Source organism: Aethalodelphis obliquidens, unplaced genomic scaffold, assembly GCF_003676395.1.
Source record: "Aethalodelphis obliquidens isolate GAN/ISIS:26980383/991018 unplaced genomic scaffold, ASM367639v1 scaffold67, whole genome shotgun sequence".
NCBI lineage: Eukaryota > Metazoa > Chordata > Mammalia > Artiodactyla > Delphinidae > Aethalodelphis > Aethalodelphis obliquidens.
The window spans coordinates 7,111,241-7,119,393 of NW_020838011.1; positions in this window are offsets into that span (position 1 = coordinate 7,111,241).

Below are 8,153 nucleotides of genomic sequence, written 5' to 3' on the forward strand. Positions count from 1 at the left end.
TATATTTGCAAGTTTCTTTGAGAAAAGTCGGGCATGGTGTGATACTTTTAGACAAGCTGAGTAACCCAACAGACATTTAGTCAGAGACCTTAAGAATAAGAATAATGAGGCATACAAAATTCTGGGGAAGGAGTGTTCCTGGTATAGGAAACAGCACATACAATGATCTTGAGGTAGACCGTTGCTTGCAGATCTCTGTGAAAAGAACATCGATAGTATGAGGTAAATATTGTCCATATTTATTGCAGATGAAGCGGCTGAGGCATAGATATATACACTAACTTTCCCAAGGTCACACAGCTAGTAAGTGACAGAGCCAGATTTTGCACTATTCTATAGGATCCCAGAGCCCACGGTCTGGATCTTGATCGATTAACATAAAAGTGCTTAAATGAATGAGAAGATGAATAAATGAGCTTTAGAAAAGGGATCTATATAGACCATTAAAGCTCATCTGATCAGCCAAAATATCAATACTAGTCCAATAATAGGAATGTTATTTAAGGTAAAAACCATATGAATGATAGCCACTACAGTAATACAGGCATATGATGCCAGCAGCTGAGGATAAGCTTTGAGTTTAGGTTTAAGACAATAAATTGTGCTAAAAATCCTATTGTGAAAGCAAACCTATTAGATTTCACATCTATATAATTTCTTTCATAGTTAGATGACTCCTTACTATTTTTTTAAAGCTCTTCTCTATGATAATACCATTGTTTTACTTACATAGTAGAATTTGTGAGGTGGTTAGAATAGTTTTCTATTTAGTTCATAAAAAAATAGAAATCATATGGTATTATCTCTAGATTCCACTATGTTATGAAGCTATTATCATCAATATATTTTATCCTCTGGCTATGAGATACGAGAAGTTAATCTCCTAAAAGTAATATCTCAGAAATACTCCCTAAGACTTAACCTCTGGAAAAATAAGTGAAAATAGTAGGAATGTCCTATTACAAATTGTTTGCTTGCAAATATAAGATGTCACTGACTAGAGATATTCAATCATTACTTTAAGTCATGATTTTAAATATTTTATGGTAGGTAGCCCTTCAAGAATTTAATGAAGATCATGAGTCCTTTCCTTCCAAAATTCCAAGTTTGCAATTTTCCCCAGTTCCCCAAGGCTATCGTCCATAGGCATTAAGTAATGTTAAAAAGGTTAATAACACTTATTTTAAGACCTTTGGTTCTAGGTCATTTCTTCAGAAATATCTACGTAAAATTACCATATGTATTTCCTTTATTTCATTTATTCTCTACTTTTCTGAGTACTATATATATGTACTTCTAGTTTTATACTTCTCTCTTTTTTTCACATGACACATAACACTCTTAATTTAAAGTTTAGCAAAATGCGTGTGTGCGTGTGTGCATGTGCACACATGCGTGTGGAATGTTTTCTTGATTTTCAGTCTTATTTCCAGGTCCCAGCCTTTTTTCCTCAGTCCCTCAGGGTTGATGCATTGTGCTGATGCACTCGTTTCTAATAAGATGCCCACACCATCAACAGCTGCTTGTTACACATTTCTTTTTTCTCAGAAAATATCTGTTCCCCCAGTCTGCTGCCTTCCTTGGCCAAGAATATTTGAAGAGTTCTATAACTTTTAATATCAAATGACATATTCACCAGGGTAATAATTTTTGTTTTAACGTTTTATTCTGTAACCTCTTAATTTAGGGCCATATCTTAAGTAACAGAAAATAATGAAATATAATACATATTTCAAAGAGAATGAATTTGAGTAATTCATTTTTATATGTCTTAGGACCCACCTGACTCCAAGCAGCTGCATCATAATTGTGCTATTGCATTGGTCTCCAGGAAAAGTAGGCATGAGTATGGGTGGATCATTATTCAGATACAATGCACTGATACAGATACATCCCAGAGTGGATATCATCTTGTCATTGAATCCCCACAGTAACATAGGTTGAGAAAATAATAGCATTCTTACAGTTAACTTGATAAGTGGTCATGCAGATTAGAATTACCATGTGGTAGTAGTAATAATCCATACCAGCTAAAAGTGTTCCATGGTCACACATTTGGGGAATCATTGAACTAAATTTAGTTGAGGCTTTGTATTTCTAGAAGGTTTTGTGAAGCTCTAATAGAGGATAATACAAGCAAAGTTTTCAAAACCTATTTGACTTTGACCTTTGGACCACTTTTTTTTTTTTTCATGAAGGACAAGGACCATTTATTTGTTGGAAACTGTTTTTCTATATTATGGACAATCAGGACCATGTGCTTTGACAGAACATGAAGGCACGGTTCATGAATAAACATGGGGAACATTCCGCAAATCTTGAGAACGACCTGTGCTTCACCACAAAAGTTAGATCATAATTTCTTGCCCCTTCTTCAGAATTAACAAAGCAAAGGACTCAGAAGTCTGCAATATACCTGCCCTGAAAACACATTTAGGCTGCACATTTCTGAAATACTTGGTTTGAAATTAATACTCATTATAATTGTATTTCACATATTTGTAGGAAAAAAAAGGATGATTGAAAAACTTTGTTGTTTGGTCTGACCTCCATACCTGATATGGTTAGAGCTGTTACTACTCCAAGGAAGATACAGTAAATCATTTTACTTTATCCTTATATCAGAGTGGAAACCCTTCAAGGCTTATCGTTTCATTTGAATGTATAAATTTTTATTTTCTTTAAACTATATTTTTTAGCATAATCCAAGTCAATTTGTTTGCTGACATGGTTCAGAATACCTTCTCTAAGGGGTATGTCTATTTATTTGTACAAAGGGCCAATCTGATGTTTCTAATTTTTTCTTTCATGATCCAAAGTTACACTATTTTATAAAATTTTGGATAAAATGTGCTGTATAATGTTTATAACTGTTTGCTCAATCATGTAAGATTCCTATTAAATCCCCATCTTAAAAATGCATAAGTTAAAGTATCAAGGAAGAGGGTCTCTTTGGCTCCGGGTGATATATTTAATTTTCTAGGCTATGTTTCCTACTTAGAGTTATCTTTGACTTTTTCTTATTTTTTCTACATTTGCTGGTGATACATCTGAGAAACATTTTTAATATGAAACTAATAAAATTTTATAAGTTTTAGATGGAGCTGAAGGTAGAGAAAATTTAAAATATAAATTTTAGATCTCTCCTTTTTTAACTACATATAAAGTAGTATCTTCTACTGGGAGTATGGAATAAGATATAAGTTGTGTTGAAGATAAGGAAGTCAGTTTGGGATATGCTGATTTTAAAATGCATACATTACAACCAGTTGGAGAGCTTTAGTAAAAATTTATACACATGGAGTTATATTTTGGGAGAAAGATTGGTGCTTGAGATTCAGTATGGAATGCTATTCCAATATATGTTAATATTGAAGACTTGTGAGTTGATACAACTTCCAAGGGAAAGCATATAGCATGGGATGGGAAGAGTACCCACAATTTCAGTATTTGAAAGGAAGGCAGAATAATAAAGGATAGTGGAAAGGATTGAAAATAAATGGCTAGAAATGTAGGCAAAGCAAGAAAAATTGAGCTCTTGGATGCCAAGAAAGGGGGGATATTTAAGGTGGACATAACATCAAAAGGGCCTTCTTAATGTTGTTAAGACATTAGTCAAGATGAGAATAGAGAGACTGAAGAAAAAAGATCAGTAAAATATGCCATCAGGCCCAAGGGCCACAGGGGGGTCATTTGAACACTTTTAAATAAAACAAAACAAAATAACACCAATTCACTGTTCTGCTTTATCTATATAAACTCTATCTCAGAAAAACTAAAGAGTTAATGAAGGGAAATTAGTTTTTATAAAAGTAGTATAGCATGAACAAAGAATGATGAAAATCACCATCTTGAAATTATTAACAAATAATTACTTGACAATGGTCAATTGCCATTAACATAGCAGAAAGATAGTTTGACTTTGTGTACTGATGGAAGTACACAAAACTACCTATGATGTATTCTTTAAAAAATCAAACCTGAATCTGACTGCCAATTTACAGGAAATAAAGGGAACATTTGGATATTGATTTAAGGGAACTGTAAAAAAAGGTATGATAAAACAGGGGAATACTGATTGGATATTTAAAAATATTTTTAAAGTTTATTAAATTTTAGGTAGGGTAATTGTATTATGATTATATTTTTAAAATAATCCCTCCATTTTAGAGATGCACTCTGAAATATTTATTTATGAAATGATATAATATCTGGGCCTTTTCTTCAATCTAGGAGAAGAGATAGTGGAGTTATGTACAAAACAAGATTGGTATTGAGTTGATAATTGCTGAAGCTGGCTTACATGTACAAGTGAATTTATTAAAATTTTATCAATTTTTATTTGAAAGTTTTGATAATATTATGTTAAAACAAATACAGAATGAAAGGAATGATTGCAGTGAAATTAAAGAGAGGAAGAGATAAGAAAATCGAGGTAATTCTCTTACATGTTTTGATAGTGAAGAGATGGCAAAGTAGGATGTATAAAGATACATAATATTTACTGAAGAATTATTATGTGGTGGACACTACTTTCACTCTACGTCGATATCCTTAGGTTATTATAACAGTCATGTTATTTCCTCACTTAATAGATGAGGTACTTGAAGGCAGGGAGGTTAAATGGCTTGTCTGGGTTCATGCAATTGTTAAGTGACAGATCAGGATATGAAATGTTGGCTCCAGACAACCATAGTGCTCTGTACTCCGTCACACAGTGTAGAGGAGGAGTAATGGGGCCAGGGAGACTGACAGCTGAGGATATTCAAGAGCAATGGATGGAACAGATTCCAAAGCATGTAGGAGAGTGTAATCTGGAACTCAGGGGCAGTAGGGTTAACTTTAAAAGAGAGAAGGGATATATGAATGAGCTATGTGATCTGGATGAAAATCACTTAACCTTGCATAGGCTCCATTTCTATCTTTGTTCAAAAGAAAAACAGAATAAATGTCTCAACTGTTGTGAGGATTGAATGAAGATTTTTACTTTCTGGAAATTTAGGATCATTAAGAAACTTCAAACTGAAATTAATAATCCCAACAGGTTTGTATTTTTCATAACCAACTATTAAAAAATTAGATGGATGATTTAAGAATAACTCTTGCTGTGAAAAAATTCATCTATATTTCAGCATTTTTGCCAACTTCATTCCAATTTGCTAGTTTTTAGCTGCTGAATTCAAGTAAAATACATTTGATATTTTATATAGAACTCTGCTTAATTTGAATGGCTACTGTGGATTTTCAGAAACATCAAATTATTTTACTTTTGGTAATAATAATTTGGTAGTAAATCACCTGTAGACTTCAAAGTTTCATAGAGGAATTTCAGCTATCATGGATGGAATTAAGTAATATATATTTATTACAATTTCCTAAGCTTGTAAGTGAGAAAACTATGACATATGCTAGAAAAATACTCTGAATTAGATTGTGCTGCTACTCAGTGGAAGAATCACAAATAAGAAAAACTTTTTTTGATTCCCAAAGTCTGCTTATTCTGAAAACTGAATATGTTAGAAATGTAATCAGTCAGATCTTGGTTCTCACCCAAGGTTTACACTTTGCTTTGGAAAAGTGTGCACATCATTGTTTTTCACTAACCATTAGTTCCTGCATCAATTAAATTAACAGGTTGGCTTAAATTAATCCATTACCTAGATAGCACGGGGTGAAATCAGAATAGTGTGGTAGAAAGTACATGGGTTTGGTCTCAAATAAATGTGGGTTTCATCCTACCTTTGAAAAGAAGTCAGACTTTGGGCAATTTCTTGACAGCTTTGAGTCATTGTTTCCTTATGAATAAAGCAGAGACAATAAAATGTATCTCAAAGGTAAGTGTAAAAATTCTAATACAAAATAGTGCGTTCTTATTAAATGTTAATTAACTTTTTCACCACCACCCCATCACTCCTACCTGGTCAAAAGTGCCTATGGGATTGGGGGAAAATTCCTTTTATCACAGGATCTTTACCTCTGTAGCAAAGCAAGAGTAAGAATTGTCTACTTGCTGAGAAAGAACTCATAGTCTTTACATGAGAGTAAAGCAAATAGCATATGATTTCCCTTGTAATACTGATTTTCTGCATAGACAAAGGGGTTATGGATAATTTCCAGAGGCATGGTGATGTCACTTTTTATGAATTAAGTGCAAACAAAATACAAATATGATTCATTTCCTCGAATACAGCAGATTGTTTGTTATGCTTTTTACAAAAGGAGACCAATATGATACAATACACAGAGAAGAAGAGGGAGTGTTTGTACTTAATGACATCCCTTCCTGTAAGAATGCAACTCCTCCACACTCTGCCACAAGCAGATGCTTGTTGATAAGAACGTCATCAGAAAGTCTCTTTTTGCAGACGGTACACACAGTTTTCTGTTTGTTTGGGTTTTTTTTCTTTCAAGTAATGTTGTATAACACTGTCACAATTAAACTTCTAATTAGGTTTCACATAGTTATGCTCATGTCCAACAATCTCAGTGTCAAACTCTAGTTGCAAAAAATATTTGAATGCAAAGATTCGTGAATATGTCTTTGAGGAAAAGAGATGCTGATTGCACTTTAAATATTTAGCATAAGAAATTCCAACATGTTTAGCAGAAGGAACTGAAATCATTATACAAAGACTGTAAGTTTAAAGTCTTTTGGGGGAGGGTTAAGCATGACAATCGGAATTAACTGTATTCAAGTGTTTTTTTATTTTCTGAAAAAATATAAAATTTCATATCTTACACTACAAAAACATGTACACAAACCAAATGCACATAGAGCTTCAAACGGAGAAAAAATACAGAAATGCTAATTCTTCCTTGAATTAATGTTGAGGCAGGGACTTGAGATATCCCAACGCCTAACATAGAATAACGCTATATAGCTGCTTCTGACTTGCCTGAAACTAAAACATTCTAATAAACATATTAACAAATGACTGAGTCTAAGTTTTATTCTCAGACTACTATAAATGTAAATTTTTACACTTTTAAATAATAAATTGTAAAACTATTAGCATCTAAAGATGCACAAACATGTTGACCACTGAAACTTCTACTGTTAAGATAGCCCAGCTTGAATAAATATCACATTTTTTGCCACCTTCAATTTTTTTTCATTTACATTTAGAAGAAACAAATAACGTTTGATTCTGATTATTATAAATAGACTCTTTAAGAACTGGTGTCTTTTCCTAAGCAATAATTATGTGGTCATTCTGAATAAGAACAATTCAATCATTTATGTGTAAAAAGACTTCTTCATAAATCAACAAGAAATGAAAAGAAAGTTCTTATCTATTTCTTCTTTGATACGTTACTATATAATTAACAGCATAATAGAGAAAAATATTCAATGTAACCAGCTGTGCTACAGAGTTGAAAAAATGCTGACTTATTCTAGTTATTAATTTCAAATAAAACTAGCACTTTGATTGTTTATTCATTATCATCATCATCATTTTATTGTACCTACTTTTTATTTTGAGGTTAAACATCTGTCAGGACATAAGCAAAGACAGTTTACTATCATACTTAGCTTTCTTTTTTCTTTATTTTTAGAAAGGACAAAATGAGAAAAGGATCTTATTCTACTATGCAACATCATACATCTAGTAAATTTCTAACATCTGACTCAAATGGCATTTGCCATCTAATGTACAATTACAGCCAACAAATGTCTTCCACAGGTAAATATCTCTGCTTGTGCTTTTGAGAACCCACTTTAAATGGGAGAAAGAATGGTGTTAAAAAAATCTTTAACTTTCACATGGAGATTAAATAGCAGACATGCAAACACATTAAGTGCTCAACTGATATTAATTTTCCCTTTTAAACTTGAGATAGGAAACTATTTCTTCACCATTGCACACTGGTTAAAACTCTTACAAACTGAGTTAAGGATGTTTTGCATTGTTTTGGCAACTCTGAAACTAATAATGCTGACCACATTTAAGTTTAGGTAGAATATTGGAATATAATTTTTATAGTAATCCTACAATTTTAGAACACTGACTTGGTGATTATAATACAAGAAATAAAAGACCATGCACATTCATTTTTTTAAAATGGGAAAATCAAAATTTTTACATTTTTACATACAATTCATACATTTCAACAGCCAAGAAGAACTGATTATGTCATTTTTACATGTGAGC